The 12,763-nt window shown below is 38.5% G+C and overlaps 1 protein-coding gene across 1 annotated transcript in view; it reads left to right on the top strand.

The window, feature by feature from the left end:
• The window catches only part of LOC135098251 (calcium-dependent secretion activator-like), a 204,616-nt gene that overhangs the window by 153,819 nt on the left and 38,034 nt on the right, over positions 1-12,763 (top strand). The gene's annotated exons all lie outside the window — the stretch shown is intronic.

Here is a 12,763-nt window from a genome sequence, read left to right as displayed (position 1 = left end):
AATGATGGTTTCTGCTTGCTCACATTGCTTTCCTTGTCCTCTCTATGCTCTCCTTTTTATGCTTTTGTGCATAATTTACTTGTTCATATTAATCTATCAGTAAAATCAGAAGTAGTCAGGAGATCAATCATAGAAGTGTCAGAAAATATGTAAAACTTTTACATATATGTGACCTTTAAAGTTACAAGGAAACATACTCATCTTAGCCTAACTTGTTGAATTATGAATACAATTTCATAATGAGAATTATTTGTTTTATTTGTTGATATATTAAAGTGGAATTGTTTATATTTATAGAATATGTTTCAGCTGCATGGTTTTTCAGAAATATAAATTATATTATCATGAAAATTTGATTATTTTAATTAAATTATGTTTATTTTTTGAATTAGTCATGATAAGGCATTACTTTATCACTATTACATGAGCAACAATTAATTTTGTCAGTATTTGAAATTTGTTAATTTTTTTATTGTATTCTTAAATCTTAATATTTTTCAGCTCAGCTTATGGTTGGAATGGTTAAGTGCTAAAATCAAATGCTGCTGTATTTCCATGCATGCCATTACAGTAGACAGAGCATGATAATAGAGCAGCATCTCTTTGTTTTTTCATTCTTTATAGCCCCCTCTTCAAAATTTTATGCTTTTCATGCATTCAGTCAGATTGCTTAATTATTATTAGTAATAGCTGAATTATAAATATACCAATAACTCTAGAAAAAAATGGAAGTAAATAAGGAAAAGATTCCATTTGTTCTGCCATGGAACTTCAATGCAGTTCGAGCAATAGTTTTTATTTCCATGTTCTTCCAAAACTGGATTGGAAAGCCAGGTAATAGAGTATGAATTCATGTAGCATACCTGACTCATAGTACAGTGTTGATGAAATTCCAGTCCATAGCACATAGATGCAACATCCAGCTTTGGATTGAAAGTGAAGGTAAAGAAACTTGGAGGGAACAGAATTTCCTCAGACATGTGTTTCAGTTAAGAAAAGGAGATGAAGAGAGGTTGTTTCACAAATTGAAAATTAGATCTAATGCTGTAAATGATGAAGTGTAGAAAAAATTGAGGCATTGTCAAGACACTTTGACTTGGTACTAGAAGAGCAGTCTGACCTGGGGACATTAATCCCCAGAAAGACATTAATCCCCCTTTCCAGAAAGGGAATCTGAGGCTGACTGTATTATTTGAATTATTTTTATTTTTTAAATTTTGAATGAAAGATTTACAGGCTTTGAGTGCATGTATAGTGTTGTGTGAAGGAAGAGAATTATATTTAGAGGTCAGGCTGTGATTGCTTCCCTTTGTTTTGTGAGACACAAAGAGAAACATTCAAGGAGGACACAGCTGAATCAGAAGCATCCACAGCACCCACCTATGCCAGTGCTTATGAGACCTTCCTTGGAGTAATTACCATTTCAGCAGGTGTATACTGCCTCCTCCTTCAATTTTTTATGTAAGATACTAGATACCTATCACTATTGAAAACATTTAGATAAAAAAACAGGATGTACCTGTGCAACATTAAATAAGTAGTGGATGCATATTGCTCTATGAAGTATGTATTAGTAATGGTATGAGTAGGATATAATATATCATCTTGCCACAAACAATTAAGTGGGTTTTGAGCTATTGATTTTTAAAGATCTAAAAAAATAGTTGAGCATTACACATCTATAGGATCACCTGTATTTGAGATCATAAGAAGATATTGTATATTTTGTTATGTGTTTATTTATTTACTTATCTCGTCCCCCCCCAAAAAAAAAAAAATCTCATCTTTCAGATGCTAACTTTGAAGTTCCTGTTTGCCCAGTATGAATTATTACTCTGATGTTGGGAATCCAACTTGTGTAACATTTCTAAAGAAGACAAAAAAAAAGTTATCATCACTTCCTCTTTAACTTTTCTATTTTCACTTACATAATTTTCTTTGGACTAAATGATGTCCTAGATTACTTGTTGCCAGTGCTTTTACCTGCATTTCAAGAGACACTGCTGTTGTTGTTGTTGGAGGGAATGAAGGCATTTCATAGTTAGGTAAACACATATGTGAGTGGAGGGAGGCTTTAATGAGAGTGGAAGTGGGATAGGTATTGGGTGATGTTTCATGTTTGTTTAATATACTTATTTATAGTTGTATGAATGAGGGAAATAAAAGCTAAAGTGGTAGAAATCTTGAACCATTTAGAATAGGATTGTGATAATGTGTTTGTTAGCAGATGACATTGTTGTCTGCATAGAGTGTAAGGTAACCTCAGAGAATGGTAGATGAATTTTATATTATGTATTTGTGTGAAATGGAAACTGAAGGTGAATATCAGAAAGAAAATGAAATGGTTCTTGAGAGAAAAAGACATAGATGTATGATATTAGTATACATATTGTGTTAGTTGTCACCAGAAGATACTGTACGTGTAACAGGTAGCATAGGTGCCCAGCAGGTAGAATATCCCATGTTTGATCCCCAGGCAGTCCTTGCTTTTCTGGTGAGACTTAATAGCTCCAGTGAGGAGGATCTGCAGGGCACACAATCTCCCAGTCAGTGCATGTGATGTGGCCTGTGTGTGAGTTGTTACCAGAGTGTACCATGATCCAGTGGATAGCATAGCCACCCAGCAAGCAGAAGGTCCTGGGTTCAGTCCCCAGGGTGTGCCTGTGTGTGAAACTCCCTAGCTTCAACACCTAACTTATAGGATGAGTGTACCAGCAGTAGTAGGTTGTGAAATAGTTCTAGGAGACAGAATGAAGGAATTATAAAAGAGCAGTGCTAAGGATATGAAATGGGGAAATATGCCATTGGAAGTAGAGAATGTTAATTGGAAGGATTATGAAAGAAAAATACCCCTTGAGATCAAGAAGTTTAAGGAAAAGTATTATTCTATTAATATTCATGTATGAATCAGAGGCTTAGATATGGAACAAAGCTCAGCATTCAAGAGTACAGTGATGCCCTACATATTTGCAGTTCAGTATTTGTGGTTTCCCATATTTGGAGATTTTTTTTCCTAATCTAATTTAACTAATGGGGAGTTTTCAGAGTTGCCAGATGTCAATCTTTTGGCCCAAAGAGCCTGGATTATTCTTTCAATTATTGTAAATTACAGTAACCCTCAATATAACAAACATGTGGGGCGAGGTGGGTCGCTAAAGGTGAAAATTCAATATATATATATATATATATATATATATATATATATATATATATATATATATATATATATATATATATATATATATATATATATATATATATATATATATATATATATATGTGTGTGTGTGTGTGTGTGTGTGTGGAGAGAGAGAGAGAGAGAGGGGGGGGGGGGGGGCAGGAGGAAGCAGGGAGCAGGCTTAAAGGGGTTGTTATACCTGAAATTTGGTAAACAGAGATTTGTTATATTGAGGGTTTACTGTACATATCAGTTTAGTCCCCTTTCATTTTAAAGTGTACTAAATTTTTTTAACTGAAAATTATGTAGAATACATATAATAATTGTTACTTATTGTGTTAAAATGAATTTTAAATGTGCTTAATAAATGTGATATGTATATTTTATGATTTAAACTATAACCATAGGTATTTCTGAGCTTTATAGGGGTGGTTTCCCATATTTGTGGATTTTCACTATTCATGGGAAGTTTTGGAACAGCTCCTGCAAATAGCGCACGAACACTGTATGTTTTAGAAGTGAGCTATCAAAGAGGAGCATATGGACTGACAAGTTAGAAGAGTAAGAGTATTGAAGAAGTATATGAAAGATGGAGTATGGGAACCTACATATATGGAATGAGGTGTGGAGCAGTGGAGTGGGTGTAAGTAAATACTTGGGATGGCTTGGCCACATTGAAAGAATGAAGAATAAATAGTTTGTAAAGAAAGTATTCAGTGTCATGCAAAACTGAGGGTGAAAGGATAAGGTAAGGAAATACATGTGTGAAAGGGATGCTAGTTGAGGTTATATCAATCACAGTGTTCTTTTCTTTTCCTTAAGTATAATGAAAGATGTGGTCTAAGCTGTTGTGATACAAGGATTATATATATAGCTGAGACAATATTACTGTGTGGATATAAATGGATGTTGTCATTAAGAGAATATGCTGTGAGTACTTTTTTTTTTTTTTTTTTTTTTTTTTTTTTTTTATGTAGGAAGGATACTGGCCAAGGGCAACAAAAATCTAATAAAAAAAAAAATGCCCACTGAAATGCCAGTCCCTTAAAAGGGTCAAAGCAGTGGTCAAAAATTGGTGGATAAGTGTCTTGAAACCTCCCTCTTGAAGGAATTCAAGTCATAGGAAGGTGGAAATACAGAAGCAGGCAAGGAGTTCCAGAGTTTACCAGAGAAAGGGATGAATGATTGAGAATACTGGTTAACTCTTGCGTTAGAGAGGTGGACAGAATAGGAGTGAGAGAAAGAAGAAAGTCTTGTGCAGCGAGGCCGCGGGAGGAGGGGAGGCATGCAGTTAGCAAGATCAGAAGAGCAGTTGGCATGAAAATAGCGGTAGAAGACAGCTAGATATGCAACATTGCGGCGGTGAGAGAGGGGCTGAAGACAGTCAGTTAGAGGAGAGGAGTTGATGAGACGAAAAACTTTTGATTCCACCCTGTCTAGAACAGCAGTATGAGTGGAACCCCCCCAGACATGTGAAGCATACTCCATACATGGATGGATAAGGCCCTTGTACAGAGTTAGCAGCTGGGGGGGTGAGAAAAACTGGCGGAGACGTCTCAGAACACCTAACTTCATAGAAGCTGTTTTAGCTAGAGATGAGATGTGAAGTTTCCAGTTCAGATTATAAGTAAAGGACAGACCGAGGATGTTCAGTGTAGAAGAGGGGGACAGTTGAGTGTCATTGAAGAAGAGGAGATAGTTGTCTGGAAGATTGTGTCGAGTTGATAGATGGAGGAATTGAGTTTTTGAGGCATTGAACAATACCAAGTTTGCTCTGCCCCAATCAGAAATTTTAGAAAGATCAGAAGTCAGGCGTTCTGTGGCTTCCCTGCGTGATATGTTTACCTCCTGAAGGGTTGGACGTCTATGAAAAGACGTGGAAAAGTGCAGGGTGGTATCATCAGCATAGGAGTGGATAGGACAAGAAGTTTGGTTTAGAAGATCATTAATGAATAATAAGAAGAGAGTGGGTGACAGGACAGAACCCTGAGGAACACCACTGTTAATAGATTTAGGAGAAGAACAGTGACCGTCTACCACAGCAGCAATAGAATGGTCAGAAAGGAAACTTGAGATGAAGTTACAGAGAGAAGGATAGAAACCGTAGGAGGGTAGTTTGGAAATCAAAGCTTTGTGCCAGACTCTATCAAAGGCTTTTGATATGTCCAAGGCAACAGCAAAAGTTTCACCAAAGTCTCTAAAAGAGGATGACCAAGACTCAGTAAGGAAAGCCAGAAGATCACCAGTAGAGCGGCCTTGACGGAACCCATACTGGCGATCAGATAGAAGGTTGTGAAGTGATAGATGTTTAAGAATCTTCCTGTTGAGGATAGATTCAAAAACTTTAGATAAGCAGGAAATTAAAGCAATAGGACGGTAGTTTGAGGGATTAGAGCGGTCACCCTTTTTAGGAACAGGTTGAATGTAGGCAAACTTCCAGCAAGAAGGAAAGGTAGATGTTGACAGACAGAGCTGAAAGAGTTTGACTAGGCAAGGTGCAAGCACGGAGGCACAGTTTTGGAGAACAATAGGAGGGACCCCATCAGGTCCATAAGCCTTCCGAGGGTTTAGACCAGCGAGGGCATGGAAAACATCATTACGAAGAATTTTAATAGGTGGCATGAAGTAGTCAGAGGGTGGAGGAGAGGGAGGAACAAGCCCAGAATCGTCCAAGGTAGAGTTTTTAGCAAAGGTTTGAGCAAAGAGTTCAGCTTTAGAAATAGATGTGATAGCAGTGGTGCCATCTGGTTGAAGTAGAGGAGGGAAAGAAGAAGAAGCAAAGTTATTGGAGATATTTTTGGCTAGATGCCAGAAATCACGAGGGGAGTTAGATCTTGAAAGGTTTTGACATTTTCTGTTAATGAAGGAGTTTTTGGCTAGTTGGAGAACAGACTTGGCATGGTTCCGGGCAGAAATATAAAGTGCATGAGATTCTGGTGAAGGAAGGCTTAAGTACCTTTTGTGGGCCACCTCTCTATCATGTATAGCACGAGAACAAGCTGTGTTAAACCAAGGTTTAGAAGGTTTAGGACGAGAAAAAGAGTGAGGAATGTACGCCTCCATGCCAGACACTATCACCTCTGTTATGCGCTCAGCACACAAAGACGGGTCTCTGACACGGAAGCAGTAGTCATTCCAAGGAAAATCAGCAAAATACCTCCTCAGGTCCCCCCAACTAGCAGAGGCAAAACGCCAGAGGCACCTTTGCTTAGGGGGATCCTGAGGAGGGATTGGAGTGATAGGACAAGATAAAGATATGAGATTGTGATCAGAGGAGCCCAACGGAGAAGAAAGGGTGACAGCATAAGCAGAAGGATTAGAGGTCAGGAAAAGGTCAAGAATGTTGGGCGTATCTCCAAGACGGTCAGGAATACGAGTAGGGTGTTGCACCAATTGCTCTAGGTCATGGAGGATAGCAAAGTTGTAGGCTAGTTCACCAGGATGGTCAGTGAAGGGAGAGGAAAGCCAAAGCTGGTGGTGAACATTGAAGTCTCCAAGAATGGAGATCTCTGCAAAAGGGAAGAGGGTCAGAATGTGCTCCACTTTGGAAGTTAAGTAGTCAAAGAATTTCTTATAGTCAGAGGAGTTAGGAGAGAGGTATACAGCACAGATAAATTTAGTATGAGAATGACTCTGTAGTCGTAGCCAGATGGTGGAAAACTCGGAAGATTCAAGAGCGTGGGCACGAGAGCAGGTTAAGTCATTGCGCACACAAACGCAGCATCCAGCTTTGGATCAAAAATGAGGATAGAGAAAGTAGGAGGGAACAGAAAAGGGGCTACTGTCAGTTGCCTCAGACACCTGAGTTTCAGTGAGGAAAAGAAGATGAGGTTTAGAAGAGGAGAGGTGGTGTTCTACAGATTGAAAATTAGATCTTAGACCGTGAATGTTGCAGAAGTTAATGAAGAAAAAGTTGAGGGGGGTGTCAAGACACTTAGGGTCATCGACGGAAAGCCAAAGGCAGTCCGACCTGGGGACATTTATGGTCCCCTCCCCAGATGGGGACTCCGAGGCTGGTGTAGGAGTCGCCATGATTTTAAAATTTTTTGAGTGAAGGGTGTGTGTGTTATTAGGTGCTTGTAGTTTTGTGTGGAGGAAGAGAGTTGTCTTTAGAGGGCAGGCTGTGACTACCCCCTTGTGTTGTGAGACACAAAGGGAAACGTTCAGTGAGGTCACAGCTGGGTTTAATGATAAGTTCACAGCACCCCCTGAACAGTGCTTTAGACCTCACTGGGAGTAATTATCGTTTCGGCAGGTGTCTACTGCCACCACTTGTGTAAATTAAGCAATGAATGATATTGCTATGAATTGTAGTGATGGGACAATTGAATACTGACCAAAATCTATTCAAATCAAGGTGATCTTGGCATGTAGAATAGATGCAGAATATGGTCTTCGAGAACAAAGATATACTGGGCTTTATTCATTGTCACATTCTTGGGAGAGAAGTACAGACCACATCATTTGGCTGGACTGCTGAAGCACCCACACGCCCTCAAATTCAGTGTGTTTTAATTGTGTTGATTGTGTAGGCAAGGTCAATAGAGGAGTGGCATCTGATACCCATTGCACAACTGTGGATGCTCTGAATTGTGGACTTATTAGACCACATCAGTCTTCCATGATCCAGGAAGCATAGTTCTTGGCAAAAGCAAGTCTTTCCTTCTTCATACAATCCACCGGAAATTATTTGCTTGCTTCACTGCAGGCTGGGAGGTGCAGGTCTTTCTGGAGGTAATGCTGTATGCAGCAAGCAGATGCATCTTTCAGTAAACCTGGGTGGCATTCCTTTAGTTCTGCAGCTGTCACTTTTCTCTGCAGAAGATTGTCTGTTGGTTTGGTAGTCTTGCATGGCAGACCAGAACGTGTTTTTGCAAGGGGAACAACATTAGCAAGGAGGCCATGAGCTGCTGGCAACAGAGTTGTGACACTGGATTTTGGACAGCCAGAACATCAACAAATTTCTTTGATCAGTACATCACTGCACCAAAAATGAGTCAGACAGACACAAAATATCCCAAATCCTAGACACTAGTGGACACAACCCAAAGAAAGTGTCATCCTAGTTGCTGTCTGAGGGCCAATTTCACAGTTGCTTCCTTTTGTTGTGATTTTTACCAATGACTGATCTCTACCACCAACAACAAATCCGATTTCATACTTGTTTTTTTAATGTTTTGTTTACTTTGATCCGTACCAGAAATTGGAACCTTTGGTAATGCTGACTTGGTAGCTGCTTGGTCTCCCCAATGGAGCTTGGCAGTGCATTTATTTTTTGCAAATAGCACAAAGTCTTATCCTTTTGTAGTTGTATTATTTCCTAAATTATATATTACTAATGATAAATAATAGTGATATGATAGAATTTAAGAAAAATTTGGATGGCAGCATGAACTCACTTCACCAGTTGATGAAAACTTCACTACCTGTCACCCTTATTTCATTTCCTACCCCTACTAAGTCAAACTCCAGTAATAATCCTTACATACATATAAGGTATATGGAATTTGTCTTCTAAAAGAAATATTGGATAATAATGAAATAATATTACTGTTTTCATCAGAGGGTTAGGTTTGTTAGGCTAGGTTTAGATTAATTCAGTTCATAGATTTCGCTGTTTATCCCTTCATTGTGGATATTATGATGAAAAAATCATAATTTGCCCAGAAATAAATATATATAGTTACTGTCTCAGAATTAGTAGGCTTGAATGATTTCCAATAAACCCAAAATATTTAAATTTAACAGTGTATGTGTACAGCAATGAGGGAACGAGAAATAGATGATTTATTATGTGCCTGGTTGGTAGAAGCAGTTTGAAGAATGTCAGATAGTTATTCAAAGGGAAGGATTTAAATCACAAAATGTAACCATAATAATGGATATGCCATGTTGAAGGCATCACTGATGTATTTCCACGCCTTTCTCCTTTTTTTTTTTTTTTTTTTTTTTTTTTTTTTTTTTTTTGTGCTGGCATGGTAAGTTCTTTTGTCAAGAACTGACTAGTTTTGTCTAATGATGTCACACCGGCTTACCAACATTACCGAATCAGCAGTCTTTGTTTTTTAGGATTGTTACCAGGTTCGGGATTATCAAAACCATGAAAATAATGAATCTGAAATCTGATTGTGGTGTCAGTAATGCCTGTTACCAAGTTGGTAAAGCTTTTAATTAGGAATGTTACCAAGCAATTGTGTGGCCCTGAGAGAGTGTGGGGAGGCAGCTACCCACCTAGCAGGCTCACACTCCATTATATAAATGTTCGATCTCACTGGAAAATAATCTCGTCACTGTAAGTGCAAGAAACACAAAATGAAGCCAGATCACATTACCATGTGTTTTCAATGGAGAAGCCTGGCTTTCTTTTTCAATGACTGCATTTACTTCTGGAATAAAGAAATATGATCACATACATGCAAAGTTTTTTTTATGCTATTAATCTTCACACTTAATGCAATATACATATCTCCATATATGTAGATGTAGATTATGTATTGCTCATTGTCTTTTCATATGTTGTAGGATATAATTGCATGCAATCAACCTAAAATACAATGATATACAAGTATATCTTTTCTGTTTCTGTCAATGCATTTCATGCTCTAAATTCTGACATATTTTTATGAACTTAAAAGATTAAGATTATGTGGATGATATGCCTAACATTCTTGACCTTTTCCTAACCTCTAATCCTTCTGTTTATGCTGTTACCCTCTCTTCTCTGTTGGGTTCCTCAGATCACAATCTCATATCTGTAACTTGTCTTATCGTTCCAATCCCTCCTCAGGATCCCCCTAAGTAGAGGTGCCTCTGGCATTTTGCCTCTGCTAGCTGGAGGGACCTGAGGAGGTATTTTGCTGATTTTCCATGGAATGACTACTGCTTCCATGTCAGAGATCTGTCTCTGTGTGCTGAGCGCATAACAGAGGTGATAGTGTCTGGCATGGAGGCGTACATTTCTCAGTCTTTTTCTCAACATAAACCTTCCAGACTTTGGTTTAACACAGCCTGTTCTCGTGCTATACATGATACAGAGGTGGCCCACAAAAGGTACTTGAGCCTTCCATCACCAGAATCTCATGCACTTTAAAACTCTGCCTGGAACCATGCCAAGTCTCCTCTAGCTAGCGAAAAACTCTTTCATTAATAGAAAGTGTCAAAATCTTTCAAGATCTAACGACCCCTTGTGACTTCTGGCACCTAACCAAAAACATCTCCAATAACTTTGCTTCTTCCTCTTTCCCTCCTTTATTTCAAACAGATGGCACCACTGCTGTCACATCTATTTCTAAAGCTGATCTATTCACTCACACCTTTGCTAAAAACTCAACCTTGGATGATTCAGAGTTTGTTCCTCCCTCTCCTCCACCCTCTGACTATTTCATGCTATCTATTAAAATTCTGCTCAATGATGTTTTCCATGCCCTCACTGGCCTAAACCCTCAGAAGGCTTATGGACCTGATGGGATCCCTCCTATTGTTCTCCAAAACTGTGCCTCCATGCTTGCACCTTGCCTAGTCATATTCTTTGAACATCTACCTTTCCTTCTTGTTGGAAGTTTGCCTACATTCAACCTGTTCCTAAAAAGGGTAACTGCTCTAATCCCTCAAACTACTGTCCTATTGCTTTAATTTCCTGCCTATGGAAAGTTTTTTAATCTATCCTCAACAGGAAGATTCTTAAACATCCATCACTTCACAACCTTCAATCTGATTGCCAGTATGGGTTCTGTCAAGGCTGCTCTACTGGTGATCTGGCTTTTCTTACTGAGTCTTGGTCATCCTCTTTTAGAGATTTTGGTGAAACTTTTGCCATTGCCTTAGACACATCAAACTACCCTCCTACAGCTTCTATCCTTCTCTCTGTAACTTTGTCTCAGGTTTCCTTTTCTGACCATTCTATTGCTGGTATGGTAGATGGTCACTGTTCTTCTAAATCTTTTAACAATGGTGTTCCTCAGAGTTCTGTTCTGTCACCCACACTCTTCCAATTATTCATCGATGATATTCTAAACCAAACTTCTTGTCCTGCTGCTCCTATGCTGATGATACCACCCTGGACTTTTCCACGTCTTTTCATAGATATCCAACCCTTCAGGAAGTAAGCAGTTCATGCATAGAAGCCACAGAATGCCTGACTTGTGATCTCTATAAAATTTCTGATTGGAGCAGAGCAAACTTGGTATTGTTCAATGCCTCAAAAACTCAATTCCTCCATCTATTACCTCAGCACAACCTTCCAGACAACTATCCCTCTTCTTCAGTGACATTCAACTGTCTCCCTCTTCTACACTGAACATCCTCAGTCTGTCCTTTTCTTATAATCTAAACTGGAAACTTCACATATCATCTCTAGCTGAAACAGCTGCTATTAAATTAGGTATTCTGAGACGTCTCCACCAGTTTTTCTCACCCCTCACCCCACAAACTACTAACTCTGTCCATGTATGGAATATGCTTCTCATGTCTTGGGATGTTCTACTCATACTGCTCTTTTAGACAGGGTGGAATCTAAAGCTTTTCATCTCATCAACTTCTCTTCTCAAACTGACTGTCTTCAGCGTCTTTCTCATCGCCACAATGTTGCATCTCTTGCTATCTTCTACTGCTATTTTCATGCTAACTGCTTTTCTGATCTTGTTAACTGCATGCTTCCCCTCCTCCTGTGGCCTTGCTGCACAAGACTTTCTTCTTTCTCTCACCCCCATTCTATCCACCTCTCTAATGCAAGAGTTAACCAGTATTCTCAATCATTCATCCCTTTCTCTGGTAAACTCTGGAATTCCCTGCCTGGTTCTGTATTTCCACCTTCCTATGACTTGAATTCCTTCAAGAGGGAGGTTTCAAGACACTTATCCTTCAGTTTCTGACTACTGCTTTGGACCCTTTTCTGGGACTGGCATCTCAGTGGGTTTTTCTTTTTTATTGGATTTTTGTTGCCCTTGGCCAGTGTCCCTCCTACATAAAAAAAAGAATTAAGAAATTATATATATATATATATATATATATATATATATATATATATATATATATATATATATATATATATATATATATATATATATATATATATATATATATACAGTGGTTTGGTTACTGAACATCTCCCTTTTCAAACAATTGGGTTTTCAAACAATATTTGTAACTCGCAATTGCTTCAATTGCTGTAGTATAATTCAGTTTTTGAACAATCATTTGCTTTCAAAGACTACAAGACATAGCAAAACCTGCCATTTATTACTAATTTATAGTTTCTATAAATATTTCCTTTGTTTTTATATATATTTGGAGGAGAGACACAGAGGGTAAGACAGTATTTTAACCTTTGAAATAAGCTAAATGTGATCCCGTTGAAGAACCTCAATGTAAGCATACAAGGTTCAGCGCTCAGGAGTAGTCCCCAACCTCTTGTAGCTTCTTCTTTGACCCACAACGCCATCATTACTGCACAACTACATTTTTCCATTAGCTTTTTCCCAGCAGCAAGATGTCTAAGTGTTATGATCACCTTCATATTAGCAGTGATTGGGTTGCTGCTCTCAGTGTTGCTCTTTAAGGCTTCCCTCACGTGATCAGCGACAAAGA

Source organism: Scylla paramamosain, unplaced genomic scaffold (assembly GCF_035594125.1).
Source record: "Scylla paramamosain isolate STU-SP2022 unplaced genomic scaffold, ASM3559412v1 Contig52, whole genome shotgun sequence".
Classification (NCBI taxonomy): Eukaryota; Metazoa; Arthropoda; class Malacostraca; order Decapoda; family Portunidae; genus Scylla; species Scylla paramamosain.
The sequence above is the reverse complement of the archived record's forward strand: the minus strand, read 5'-3'. Positions and strand labels throughout refer to the sequence as shown.